Genomic DNA, 15,685 nt, shown 5'->3' on the forward strand with positions numbered 1-15,685 from the left:
TGCCAAATCCACCACTGAGAATGCATTTCTTGAGAAGTTACAACTGATGAGAGAGCTGTCACATGATGCTGCAGAGGATTTGTTGAACAAAAATTACAAAAAATGGTGTAGGGCTTTCTACACTCCAATGGCTTCATGTGACAGTGTAGACAACAACATGTCTGAAGTTTTCAATGCATACATACTTAAATGGAGGCACAAGCCTATCATCAGTATGCTAGAGGACATTAGAGAGAGCCTAATGGAAAGATTACACAAAAGAGGGGCCTGATCAAAGCAAGGGATATGAGTTTATGCCCTAGGATTCAGCAGCAGCTTGAGAAACACAAGGTCTGGGCTAGGGGCTGGAATGCATTTTGGGATGGTGGTTTCTGCTATGGAGTTAGGGATGGGCTACCCAAACCAAGTATGTTGTGAACTTGGTGGACAGAACATGCTCATGTAATGCATGGCAGGTGAGTGGCATTCCCTGCAAACATGGGGTGGTTGCCATTTGGAATAAAGTGGAGCAACCAGAGCAGTATGTCAATGACTACTTCAAGACACACTACCATGCAAAAGCCTATGACCACCAACTTGAGCCATTAAATGGTCCACAAGAATGGCCTGTTGGTACCTGTACTGTCACCCCTCCTGAGTTGAAAAAGGTGCACAATAGGCCAAAAACCAAGAGAAGACCTTCTGCTGGTGAGGTGATTATACAGGGGAAGGTTAGGAAGACTGGGGCTAGGATCACTTGCAGCTTGTGTGGGTTGCAGGGGCACAACAAGGTCACATGCAGAAATGCACCAAGGGAAAGGCACACAGCTCCAAACACATCTAGTCAAGCCCAAACTGACCCTGCCCCTTCAATTCCTATGCACAACAGAGGGGTTGGTGTGTACACCTACCCTAATGGCTTCCAAAGACAAGCAATTGTAAGTTTTCCATCTATTATCAAATTTACTTGTTATTTTATAACTCTCAGTGGGATACTCTTTTTACTCTTTCAATGGTTGCAGCCAATTACTACACAAATGCCTAGACAGTCCAGAGGTGCTGCATTTTACTCTGATAATGAAGGGCAGCAGACTGTATATTCATTCTCTCAAGAGTATACCTTCCCCCAATCACAACCAGAGGCAGCATCACAAACTATATCATCACAAGCACTGCAAGATTGGCAAAAGGAAAAGCAAAAGCAAATTAGAGAGCAAAACAAATGAGGTACTACATTCTTTCACTTTATTCATAACATCAGTGCATACTCTTACATTCCACCATTACTTAGTCAAATACATTTAGTTTGCCATGTTCCTAAGGACAAACCAGGCAATTACACAAGTTGCAAATGCAAAAAAAACCCACACTTCACACTTAACACATACAGACAGCCTAGGTTTTTTCATTTTTAGCATTACAATCTCTGATGTCACCTAATTAACAGATTGTTAGTTTCTCGTAAATTCTACACATTGTACAAAAATTACAAACATTTACAATTCATGTTCACAGGTACCTAGGACTGAGATTTTGATGCAGTGCAAGCTTCTTCGTGGTCAATATTTTTTTTGGATGTTCAAGAGCTGCTGTTTGTTCATGGAACTCGAAGATTTATAGCCTTCATTTCTGATAACGGCTAGTTTATTAATTCAGAAAAAAAAATTCGATATTACCGTTTTTTTTTTTGGAAAGAACAATATTAGCTTTTTTTTGATTGAAATATTAATAGGGTTGAAGTCCCTCAACTTTTTGCCATGTCAAAGTCCCTAAACTTTTTGGTGACTCAACATCCCTCAACTTTTTTGATGAGTCAAGGTCCCTCAACTTTTGCTTAGTCAGCAAAGTCCCTCAACTTTTGGCTGAAAACAGTAAAGTGGGTGGTTGAGGGACTAAATTGGTGAAAAAAGTTAAAGAGGGACTAAAACGGCTTTTATACGAAACTTCAGGGACTGTATTTATGCTTTACTCCCTTTTGTTTTCTACTTCGTATATATTTCTTGGTCTACTCCTCCTTTGACAATTGGAACAACGATAAACTGAGAGTTGAGGGTCAGCAGTCAGCAGTCAGCAAAGATCAGCAGCATTCAACCCGCTCCTCTACTCCGTATTACAAATTCAGGTTTCCTAACTCACAAACTTGGAACTCCCCATTTCATTGATTTCAATTTTAATCATATTCATTCAATTTTTGATTTCTGGGTTTTATCTCCTTAATTCTTTGAATGTTTTTTCACTCTTATTTTTCTTCTTTAATACATTGGTTGTAATTACAGATAAAAAAAAGTAAGAGCTGCTCAATTTGAGGTTCTATATATTATTGAAAGATTGAATTGAGGTAAAGATTAAACCCTTTATTTTTTTCTGTATTTCTTTTGTATAGATATATTGGAGTTTGTAATTCTATTGTTCATTTTCAGTGAAAAGTTTGATTCCTTTATGCTTAATTTAATGTAAATGGGTGTGGGTTTGTTGGGAAATTTGGTCAAAATGCGATTTGTGATTGGTTTTTGAAGAGATTTATGATTAGAACTCCACCATAAAGAAGGAAACGGATGCAGTGGTTCGGGTTTCGAATGTGAAGATTTTATTCAGATGGTTCTGTGTTGATTTCTGAAGTTTTATTGCAATGAGGAAAAAAAATACTTAAATTCTGATTTTTTCAGTTTTTAGGTCTTTAGAATGTCATTTATTGTGTTCTTGGATGTTGGAAGCAATTGATGAATGTCATTCTTTCAAAATTAGGAAATTTGGTCATTAAGGAATTATAATCTCGTTGTCAGTATGTTTTCTTGTAGTTGATGTATTTTTATAAAAGTGTCATTAATATCAAGCAGCACAAGTTAGGTATGTAATCAATCAATCAATCAAAGCATTAATCCCATAACTGGGGTCGGCTTCCTGAACCAAAAGTGATTATTTCGTGTAGTCATCGACAAAAATCTTCCTCCTCCATCCTTACGATTAATAGAAATGAGTGACATCTGAGTGACACTTTGTAATCCGAAACTATATGGATATTTTTTTTTTTTTTTGATGTGAAAGAGTTATAGATTGGTGTTTTTGGAATGTATCACTTGGATATGTTTGGTTGTATATGGAGCCTCCTATCTTTAAGCTTCTTGGTTCTGTTTTGGACAATTCTTATAAATTTTGTCTTCCTTGTAAACAATTCATTTAACATTATTCATACATTTGGCGTATGCAAGGGCCCTAGTAATACGTAGATGCTAAGTTTTTGGAAAAAGAGACAGAATTTTCAATGAGTGATTAAAACGGAATGAATTGGTAATGATGCATTCCATCCGGATGAATCATTTAGAACTTGGAAAGGTGCCGGTTAGTTCGTGTCAAATCACAGATGGATTATCCCTTCTTTTTAATACACATATATACCTGCATCTGATACTAGATTAGTGTATGACCCTAGCTATTTCAGATTTCAAAATTCAAATGCAATACACTGACAAATATTTGGGTCTTAATATATATATATATATATATGTTTCTGATAGTAATGTATCTTTAAGGAAATATCTCAATAAATGGATTTTTATTTTGATCTTTCAGTAGGAACTTAATTGTTTCTTCTCCGGATTTTAGTTTCCTCTATTAGTGGGAATTAGGGGTGGCTGGGTTGGGGTGGGAGGATGAGGCACAAAGAAACAGATTCTTTGTAAGTGACAGATTGTAAATCTCTATGGGCTGCTATAACTATCCCAGTAAGACACTCAAAACTGCTTAGAAAAATCAATTTCATCATGTAGGCTGTTTTGGGGACTGATGATATGATTCCTTGTAGCTTATTCACTTCTGTTTTCTGGTCTTTTATGTATAAAAATGTTGATTGGGCCTTTCTTACTGTGGTTGTGTGTACGGCAATAGATTGTGACCAGACAGAAATTATGCAGCATGTCCTGGCCACCAAAAATAATCTACTCTCTAGCGTTTGGATGTTGCTTGCTTGAGAATTGGGGGAAGTCCAGTGTGATGTCTACTGATAATAGTACAACAAATTCAAGCAGGTATTCATTTTAGACCTGCCTAACCTGTTAGTATTTTTACATCCATGTTATACAGTAGCTTTTGCTCAGTATTTTTTCTCGGTTTTTTTTTCCACTTTCATTTTATCACTTTCCTTTCTTTGCTCCATTTTTTTTTGCGGATGATTTCTTATGACAATTCATTTTAGCTAATACCATATCATTTTAGACTAAGGCTTCTTTGTTGTTTTGGTCTTTGCTCCTCTTGTATAAATACTCTTTTGTTTCCTAGCATGACATTGGAAATTCTACTTCAAGGGATTTGAAAGGAGATGGAAGTCTTAAAACTTCCGAGGAACAAAAGTTTGGTTGCATGTAACTTTACTTATGCATGCATTCTTTCCATCTATGTTTGTCTAATATTATAGAATCCACTTCTTAAAATCAATGAGCAGGAACTTTTGGGCAAGCCAGGACACAAGAACATGAGATCTTTTTTCTTAGGGAAAAAATTACTCAAGCCTATATTAAGTAGTGCTAAGAATATGGTACTCGATAATTTGTTGTTTTCTGGTGCTTCTCTTTTATATGGGAGTGAGCTTGTGTCTCCTTTAAATGACAGGAGATGCAGATGCTCAATGAGAAATATGCTTTGGAGAGAAAGTTTTCAGATCTGCGTATGGTCTGTGATCTAGAAAACTCTTATTCCCTGTCATTTTCTTGTATTTTTGATATTGCTTTGCTTTGGATGATGGTGAATTGCTCATCCAATACCTGATATGATAGGGCCATGGATGAGAAGCAAAAAGAATCGATAACTGCAGCCTTAAATGAATTGGCTCTCAGAAAAGCTGACCTTGATGAGAATGTAAGACTAACCAATGATTTGAAGGTAAAGAGTCTTTTCCCTCCTAGTTATCAACTCTACTTACCCTACTGATTCATCCACACCCTCTAAAAGAAAGATATTCATGAAGTAGCCCCATAGTATAATTAAGTGATAATACTTGTACTAGACAATTGTGAGGATAAGATAGGCTAAATCAACTCTAGAAACAAGTGCTTTGTCCTCTTTGCCAAATGTAAAAAATTTCCTCTTTTAGGATGCAGAAGAGCAGAGATATTATTTCATGACATCTTTGCTTGGATTATTGGCTGAATTTGGCACACGGGACCGAGCGTCACAAATGCTTCTTCTATTTGCATGAATCTCAAGGTATGGATTATTGGATAGTTGTAAAAAGGGCAATATTGTCTATTATCTATTGATGCTGGTGTAAGAGTTTTGCTTTATTATTTGTTTTATATACTGTGGTGATAACTCGGTCTTGAAATCTTCAGTCCAAACTAAGCCGGCAATATTAGCGGTGATTGGAGCTTAAAGTTACTGCCAGATTTTAAACTCGAAGAGATAGGAAACTATGGAAGGAAATTTAAATGATGATGTTTATGTCTTGAATTGAAATATTATTTGTAGTTTTCATTTCAGTTCAATGCTTCACTTACTCAAAACTAATGCCTTTTCACCAGATTCCCCTACCTCTGAAAAGTTGCAAGGTTGTGAAAAGAATTGGTAGTTTCTTGTCATGTATCAAAGGGCCTTCCTCCTAGAAAAATAAATTCCTCCGGTTTTGGTAAAAGACATATTTCTCTAACTGTGACTATCCTACAGCCAAGATCCTCTACGTAATGAGATTCTTGTTTCTGATCATCTGAAATGAGCTCAGATTCTGTCTGATTGATTACCTGATGAGAGATTAGTTGCTAATATCTGAATTTGTATTCACTTTGGTTTGTTTTAAATTTGTATAAGTCCGAGGCTCTGATTGTGTTTTTGACCGTCCTTGACACTGTTCTTTTTCTGTGTCTTTTGTTTGGGAAATGAAATTGCAGCAACTTGTATGATCAACTGCACCAGAAACTACAGGTAAGCCTTTCATTGGGCATCACAGATGCTTCTTTTATTTTGTGTTCTCTGTTTTGCTTTCCTATATACATATATAATATATATATATATATATATATATATATATATATATATATATATATATATATATATATATATATATATTTTGCAAGAATCCCAAAATTACGTGCAAGATCTGGTGTCTTGTTTAAATATAATTATGTAGACATGGCTGCATTTTCATGTGTGTTTCTGTAGAGGTGCTTTTTATGGAAAAAAATTTCAATATGTTTGAGGATATAATATACTTAGTAATTGGCAAACAAAGCTGATACCATGTAGGTAGAGCAAAGGCACCATGAATGGGGTCTGTATTTAATCTTTGTAGGTCCCTGATCCACTTTCTTTGTATGTTGCGTGTATCCAGCTCAATCCCTTCGATTCTTAGTATAATTATTAATTGGCCACTGCAATAAGTAGAACTTGGCATTGGCTGGCTTACAGTTGCAATTGCGCTCATCTCATTCAGTAAGAATAACAAAATCACAGCTGATATTTCTTACCTGATAGCTTAAGTTAGTTGGAGAGAGTCCTCACATTTCCAGAGCCTAATACCTTACTAACATTAATGGTCTTATAATTAGACTGGTTCTCAAGCTCTAGACTCCAGAGCTTTTTCTTCAGCTGATAGGTTTTTTTTGAATATTGTTTGTATGTGTGGATGCTTCTTTCCCAAAATTAGGAAGAACTGAAGGAGGAGAGCCCAGTTCGTCCTGCTTTCATTATGGAAAGTCACGTCTCACTTCTTTATGGAAATGAATAATGGACAATCAGTTAAGAATATCCAGCTGTAGTAAAAGACTAAAAGGTGAAAATATTACTGCGTATTAATATTGGAATCTGGAGCTGAATAAGAATAAGATGTTGCCTTTTCCTCTTCTTTTCATATCATGTTAACTCCCAGCCAAGATTTTTTTTTCCGACTTAATTCTTCATACTCCAAGAGCATGCCCAATTTTATTTATTTTTTATTTTTTCTATTTTATTATATTTCCTGCTAATATACTGTTCGGCAAACTATCAGGGGAGATTATCAGAATTCAGTTTCCGTCAATTATGTTCACAATATTAGCTTTTTGGACTATTTATAACAGGGACTAAAGTTTCAAACAAATTTCTCTTATTGTTGTAGGAAAAAGCAAGGGAGTTGAGGAATCTCACTCAGGACCCATACTATGAGATCGGTTCTCAACCTAGCAATGTACATGTTGAGTCTCCTTACCAACAAATGGTAATGTTCTAACTCCCAGGTGTGTGCTGCATTGTATGGTGATTTTCTGACTAATTATAAAGGATGGACTGTTGTGACAAGGCCTTCCCTTTTGGTATTTAATAGACCTCTTTATGGGAGCAATCGGGTTTGCCTCAGTTGTCTATCTAGATATTAGCAACAATTACTTTTGTAGTATGTGGTCCTTATTTGGAGCCTATTATGCAGCCTCTGTGACTCCTAATCCCGTGAAATAGTGGTTCATGGCCTGGAGGCTGATGCCAATGATTTGATTGACTTATGTCTCTATTAACCTACCTTGTCTAGGGAGGACTTGTGAACATTATTCTAGGTGAGGGAGTTTGCAAAATCCGGCCCATACCATTTAGGTGTAAGATAATGACTAGCTAACAAAATATTAGAATTGTTACCAAAGTGATAAAGGCTTTCCTTTTGGGGCTTGTGGGCTCATTTAGTATTTTTCTCACCACAATGAGTTATGGGATATGTTGCTGACATATGCATTTTGATAGTTTTAAATGTAATTTTCCACTTCAATTTTTCTTATTTGTTCACGTAGAAAGGAGAATCATCTCTATCAAGTCGAGCTGAAGAATATTTACCAGCAACCAATAGGGCGTGGCCTGATGAGCAGACTGGGCACTTGCTAATCTATGGTGAGATGCATTTCCATTCTACAATAGATACATAATTAGAAAGCCCTTACCAAAAACAAATTTGCTCTTTGCTTCTTCCTTAACAAGTGAGTTTTATTTTTTGCGCTTAATGTGTAAAATAGCTTATTGATTATAGCAACTTAGTGGCTACTCATTGTGTCAATAAAACTGTGTATTGGTGCTGAAATATACCTTTTCTGTTTAAATCAAATCAATCAATAAATGTGGACTGGCCGTTAACCCCAATTCCTGGTTATAGCATTTCGATAAAATAATAAAGGCGATGACTGCATAAATAGTCAACCAATATGGATCTTGCCAAGGGTGGTGTCTTGGGAGGTCTGGGTATATATGCAGTGTGACCTTTGACTTCTTTGATTGACCGAATTTCTGATTGTTCAACTTATAGTCTATGCTGAATAACCAATGTGTTGAATCTGTTTTCACTATTGGCTCTTATTAGGTATGGTAAAAGAGGGTGTATCACGTGTTCAATATATTATGTTTAGAAACTAAAGTAGGCTTCAGGGTTTTTTACAAGTTACTGGCTGGCAATCTCTAGTCACTTTATTTGTCTTTCTTGGTTGAAGTAATTTCTTCTTTATTAATCTCTTTTCTCTCTTCCCCATTCTGACTTTTTTTCTTTCTTCCCAAAATCCTTCCATTGTTGGAAAAGCGTTATATTTCTGACTAATCCATTTTTTATATGCATAATTAGTATGTTATAATTTTAGAAACCATTATCCTTTCTGCTTCTTAATATCATGTTTTATCAAAATAATCTTAATATAAAAAACGACATGGTGTTGGAATTATGGGTTACGCACCTTCTCACTTGTGTGCTATAAATTGATGAAGAATGTTCGTGTTTAATTTTCCTAACTTCATGGATTGGATATTTTTAAGGTGAACTATGATTTACGCAATGAGTCTGACTATTTGTAAATTTTCACATTAATTTTCTTTAGATGAGGGTCCTGGAATAGAAGGTTTCCAATAATTGGTGAAGCTAAATTGGGAGCCAAGCTTCTTGGTGTGGCTATCCTGTACGAGGCACTTCACTTTGCATGTTTCAGGTAAAATAGAACAAGTTCTTCCTATTACCATGTTGGATCTTATTACTTCTTTCAGTATTGCTCAAGTTTTTACCTTTTCACTCTTTCGAATAACAGTGGGTTCGTCATCTCCAAGATGGGACTAGACACTACATTGAAGGTAAATGGTGTACATCCATACTTCTATGCTATTTGCCTCAAGCTGGACTCATGATTAGATAATCCTGTGCAGGTAGATTATATCAATATGTTCTGTCATGTGACAGTTTAGGCTGCAGTTTGATCAACCTATGTCCATTATTCAGGTGCTACCAATCCAGAGTATGTAGTTACAGCTGATGATGTTGACAAGTGTATTGCTGTTGAGTGCATCCCAATGGATGAGAATGGTCGTCAGGTATCCTCTCAAGTCATCAATTTGATGAGTTTTTTACTGCATATAACTGTTCTTGAAAGTTGAAGCAAAACAAGCCTTAACCGAGTAGGGCAGTGGTATGATCAGGATGTAAGACAGATTTCATGTGGGTTGCCTCCACATGTTATTCTGATTGTCATCATATGTGTCTGATCAAATGAGAATTAATCATTTGCAAAACTATAAGATTTTTCATATATAGAGGTTTATATCTGCCGTAGTTGCTCCGAGTTGGTGGCATGTAGCTTTCAACTAAAGAAAAGATAAGTAATGCAATGCAAATATTATGGTCTTCCATTTGAAAAATTACTCTTTATATTTTATGCTTCTGCATTCAAGAAGTTAATTTGCATGGCCAATATACCATTGTATGTGTCATCGGTCTTACCTTTCCACCTGATACATTAGAATATCTGACCCAGATGATGTTTTGGACCTTAATATTATTTCAACTTGATGTCTTACACTTGGATGAGAGCACTTTGCTACTCACACTGATCCAGAGTTTTAAGTAGTTCTTAGACCATTTTACACATCATGAATTCGGTTGAATTTGTTACAAGCTGTATTTGTCTTATGAAGTGGCATATGATATGAAGTATTGGAATTTTAAATGACTAATTTGATAAATGACCAGTAGTGCTAGCCTATAATTTTGACATTATGGCACTGATATTATAAAATGACCTGCATTTGGGTCAAAATAGATTGCCAACGCGACTTATAATTTAGACCAGAGGGGCGATATTATTCTACATTATTGTTTTTTCATTGGTATAGATTAACTTTCCTTTATTGGGTGAAACATGAAACCAATATGGTGAAGCCAACTAATTTAGTTAAAGTCTTGGGGTGGTTGTTACCCAAGAATCCTGTCTACATCAGTGCCCTTTCAGGCTCCCTAAGTCCCTATGCGCCAAAATAAATAAAAGATACCAATGTAATACTTTTTTCTGAAATCACATTCTTGACAAATCGGAAAATCTCTTTTGTTACAATAATCAGGGAGAATTAGTAAGACGCTTTGCCAATGACCAGAATAAGATAACATGTGGTAAGTCTATTTTCACTAAATCTCTTTGTTTATCTAGTTCCTAATAAGCATTGTTGGTCAGTTCTTGAATATTTTTTCCTTCACTAGACCCAGATATGCAAGCAGAGATTGACTCGTATATTACTAAAAGCCAAGCCGATTTCGGTGTATTAGTTCTGGTAAGTTTACTAGTGATAATATTTATATTCTTTGCATGCTTCTGATCAGAGTTGACATCATTCAAACAATCATTGTGAACAGTTAACTACCTTAGCTTCCAAATAAGTAAGTGAAAGAAAAATCCATATTAGAAAATGACTATCTTTCACCTTTATTCTCTTTCACGACCCAAGAACATTGCCTTTTGTTTTAAAATCTTTGCATAATCCATTATATGAGATATTGGCTCTAGACTAGATTGCCGGCCACCTTAAAGCTTTAAACAAGTGGGAAAGAGGATGAAATGTTAGATATCTTGGTCCCTAGGGATAGTTGACCCGATTTGAGGGTTGATTTCTCAGGCTTTATAATTGCTGATAAAATCATATAATTCTTCCTTGTTTGGATTGAACTATACATAAGTATTGGAAGGGAAGGAAAATACTAATATGAAAGTCCCTGTAAAATTCTTGTTTCACACTTTCCGTTGCATTGGTGAAATTTGGAAGGAAAGAATGATTAAAATTCCTTTTTCTTTTTATTCTTATTTTAAATAAAGGCTTCTGTGCAGAACAACTTATTTTTCCTCTACGTAGAGATTGATCTTTAATATATTCTAGCTGAAAAGTAAATAACTACAGTAGAGAAAAATTTGAAAAATCAGGGTGAAGTTTTATTGGACGACACATGAGGTAATTTATTCAAGTGACCATTTAGGTAAGGGGTGGCTTCTATTTGTGTTGATTTTGAATAGGATCTGAGGTGATCTAGCCATTTTTTTTAGAAATATATTAATCTACCCAATGTATACAATAAAGGAAAAGAAATTACTTCATGCTTGAAATACATTGTCTATGCCTTCTAAATCATATCTGACCAATTCATGTTGTATTATAACATTTTTAAGGCTTATAGACTGTGAAGTGATACATATTTTTGTATTGCTTGTCAAGCAGTTGGATTCATTTAATCACTGGGAACCAGCAACTTTTATTTTACGGCGCTCAGGTTTTCAAGTAAAGATCAATAAAACAGGAGCTCTTCAAATTGCTGATGAATTCTCAGAGAACTTATCGGTATGTTGGATACATGCACTTTTCATAGACCTCCTCCAAAGAAAAGGGAACTCCTGTTGTTTATAAGGCTAGATAGACAGATGAGCTTGCGGTTCACGTCAAATAAAAAGCTGTGTATCTGCAATCCAGTCATTGTATATGACTTATTACCAATTTTTGCATTTAGGTGTTCCAACTTGTGAAATATAGCTGCAACATTTTAATTTTTATTGTTCTCTCTTGAGACCAGCACAAATTTAGGACAGAACATATCTGTAGTCTGGAGGCTCTAGCACTCTGCAGGTTTTTCATTCTTTATTTATTGAGATAGGGATTTAGATTACGCTTATACAATAAATGATTTACAAAAGAAAATATCTCAGCTGTACCTTCCTTTGAGTCTAAGTCTCTAACAACACTCTTTCTTCCTTAAGCTACCCACTCAAGAACAGCCTCCCCAACTTCTTGCTCTTGAGAATGTTTATGCTGTACCTTAAGTCATTTCTTGTGAGGTATGAATACAAATCATTATCAAAAGTCTTTCATGCCATGCTAAAAGTGATTATAACTGGCCGGAATATTGATGTGCATTATTGGGTTCCATGACTTCTTTTACCTTTTCCTTTTCGTGCTCAGTTATGTATTTCTTTAGTAAATCCGTAGCCCTTTCAAGCATTGAGGTAAATGTCACCATGTTTGTTTCCTAAATCCCACTATCCCAGGCATTACTTTTCTGAACTATGCCTCTCAAACTCTCAAGTTTAACCTTCGGCTCCACCTTGATAAAGATCTCTTTGGCCTATTTAGCTGTGTTATGAATTTGTTAGTTTGCCTTCTTCAGTCTTCACATAAAAGCAGCATTTGTCCGAAGTTTCATGTTGCTTACATCTTGAACAAGCAGTATCCATTACATCATGAGCGACTCTCTAAAAGAAATTACAGTACCATAGGAAGACTTATTGGTTCATATTTTCTTCCAGAAATCTTCATGCTCCTTCTAGGACCTTCCCAAAGTCACATCTTTTGCAGCATTAGCCTCCTGGGTTACATCATGAGCTAATTGGAGCCGAAAATCCATACCTTGACTTGTGATGTTACTGTATGCTTTTTTTTTTTTTAATAATTTTTTTTTAAAACTTACCAGTATCAATTCTGACTTGTCCTTGTTTATAAGTAATGGTTTTTTTTGGGCTTGTCTTTGTTCTTGTTTGTAATTCTATGTATAACTTCACTGTTGTTGCTCCTGCAGATCAAGATTCCTGGTGGATTGTCAACACAGTTTGTTCTAACATGTTCGGATGTAACTTCACACCCTTTAAGCACGTACAATGATATTAGGTAATATAACATTCTTGCAGTTTGATTTTCTTAATTGATGTCATAATATCTGAGTATCTATTTGCAATTTGCATGCCGTTAATTTGGTTTTAATGTTTGTTCCTCATAATAAGATTTTGTCTTTAAAGACAGTGGACCAAAATTGCAAAATGAGACAACATGTCAACTGGGTGTGAATCTTATCATACTAGCTATCTCTGATATTCTTAATTGGACGCGTGCTATTTCTACCTATTACTCAAAGTAATGGCAAGTTAGGAATTCCAATTATAAATCATTACTAATAGCTCTAAATATCCTATAATAGTATGCTAGTTATGAGGCTCTTGATTCCAGGGAGAGGAAGTAACTGCTTATTTAAAAATCATGAACTTGTGATTGTAGAGTTCACAAATGAGGTGCACAATGTCCTCTGCTTCTTTCTTTCCTTCCTAAAAATTTTATGTAGTCTGAAACATCACGTGAAGCAGTATGTGTTTGTTTGTCTGCAATTTATAGTTACTGTGAAACAGAAGTTACTTGTGATGTTTTTATTTCTGATGTCATATATAAATTTTTGATTTGCTACAGAATGCGTGACACTCTTGTGTTGACTATAAGAATGTTCCAGAGCAAGGTAATCTTTTTTCTTTCATTTATGAGAATGATGTAGAATTGATGTGTCAATTTGCTGCATTGTCATTTCGGTGTTTTGTTTATGTTTGCTGCTTTGTTATCTTCACATAGTTTTGATGTCCCTAAAATTTTATTTGAAATTTGAGGAAGTTCAGGAGAAATTTACTCTCTAAATCACTAGCAAGCTTTCCCCTTCATAAATCTGTAATGCCTAAAATTATCATTTTTTTTCTTTTCTTTTCAGTATACTCCATAAATAAACACAAATTAAGTGCTGACTACTGACATTCTGCCAGTACAATTTAGTCACTTTATGAGAATGTTAGAGACTTGTAGATTTCTAATCCAAAATGAAGCGTCAAGTGACTATAACGAGTCTGTACCAGTGTACCCATGTCGAAATGTTGAATTTCCGACATAAGTACTTAACTACGTGTCCTAAATACCCGCAAGGAAAAGCTATTTTAGAAATGTGCTAGTGAACTTCTATCCTGACTTCTGTACTCCTGTGTGATTGTTCTCTATAAAGTATAGAACAGAATATAGACAGAAAGTAGCTTTTCCTTTTCTTACCTGTTGCTGGAAATAACTCACTGAATCGCTTTTCAAACCATGATTACTTCTCTATCACTTTAATAATATAATTTAATTAGTATAAGTAACACAATTAAAGAATTAGGATAGAAAGATTATGTGAGTAATGACATATCACTAGGATTTGCTGGCTTGCTTGCTTTTCTTAAAAATAAACTTCCAAATGTACTAGTTTGCAGCTTTTAATTTGTGTGTAGATTGTGTACCAGTAATTTTTAATGTTGAAGTATTTATTTACATTAATTTCAGCATAGTTTTCGCTGTATATGATAATATATTTTCTAAAATTATTTATAATAATGTAGGCTCTGGATGATCGAAGAAAAGGGAAAGGACAATTATAAGTCACAAAATTTGAAATTATACAAATCAAGAGCCAATTACAGCAGTTTGTGCATGAAGAATTGATATTTCATGTGAATGCTTGTATTTTAATGTAACTCTAGTCAAAATTTTGTATTTATTATTTACTATGTTTGTCCATTTTTTCTAGAGAAAAAAAGGAATAATCATATTGAATATACATTTGTAGATTAATGTTCTGTAACATTGAAACCACATTTATACTATCCCGTACATATTAGAAAGTGATGTTTTATTTTTGATATCTTACGTCGTCTTTTTGCCTTGGTGTTAATTTTTTTATTGTATATGATGTATGGTTATATATAAATGATACTCCGTAATGAAAAATAATGTGTTGCATTTACTCTGTAATTTATACTTTGCAATTTTTATTTATTTATTTATTTTTTTAATTGCTGAATTCACTCATAAATTGTTTAGGAGTGAGTGTTGAGAGGGAGTATAATGTAGGGAGTAATATGTCTAGTTTAGAAATGGAGGTGTGAATAATTTGATTCCTTTGGTCGGGTTGACAAGTTATGCTTGGTGAATACTTGCTTTGACGGCTTTTCACCCTTAATTTAGCGTCTTCATCATATATTGGGGTTCATAAAGTTTAATTGAATTACGGAGTACAATAATTGAAACACAATGTACTAATTGCAAGTAAACAGTAAACTAATGCAACAAACTCAATTTGGACTCATAATATACTCTGAAGTCTGAACTTCCTCACTTTCCTAATACGACTCATAAGACTATACGGAGTAGTACACAATTTGTCAACTTTTTCATTAATTATGTTGTTATTATAGTTTTGTCAAAAAAAATAATGTTGTTAAGATTTTTTTTTATTTGAAAGAAAAGGGAAGAGATTTTTTTTTTATGTTTTCGTTATAATATTTTGAGATTTTTACAAAAACATATTTATTAGTACATGATAATGCATTTTTAATATTTTATATTAGTCAAAATAAACTCAACTATCATGAAACAAGATTTCTCAAACCAACATTTCACTCCCAAGTCCAAAATTCCTGTCGAATGTCCCACCAACCAAATTCCATTTTTACAAATTAACCTTTATAGGCTCCATTTTTTTTCACCCAATTTTGTACAAGTATTCCACGTGCATTTCTCTTTCTGTATCCTGTGCACTGAAGATATGTCGGATTTCAGCAGCAAAAACATTACATGTCGGTGTACGAATCATATCTTCTTCGTAAAGAATGTATACAAATTTTCAGTAACACCAAATGCT

General features: G+C 34.6%; 1 long non-coding RNA gene and 1 pseudogene across 1 annotated transcript; both read left to right on the forward strand.

Annotated features, from left to right (window-relative positions):
* The first annotated feature begins 1,962 nt into the window (after positions 1-1,962).
* On the forward strand, positions 1,963-3,897 carry LOC110716406. The gene is made up of 3 exons (XR_002510488.1): positions 1,963-2,101; positions 2,256-2,317; positions 3,865-3,897. It is a non-coding gene; the product is annotated as an uncharacterized LOC110716406 (long non-coding RNA).
* Positions 3,898-5,455: 1,558 nt separating this feature from the next.
* Positions 5,456-14,677, forward strand: LOC110716402 (annotated as a pseudogene).
* The last annotated feature ends 1,008 nt before the right edge of the window (positions 14,678-15,685 follow it).

Source organism: Chenopodium quinoa, unplaced genomic scaffold (genome assembly GCF_001683475.1).
Source record: "Chenopodium quinoa cultivar QQ74 unplaced genomic scaffold, ASM168347v1, whole genome shotgun sequence".
Lineage (NCBI taxonomy): Eukaryota > Viridiplantae > Streptophyta > Magnoliopsida > Caryophyllales > Amaranthaceae > Chenopodium > Chenopodium quinoa.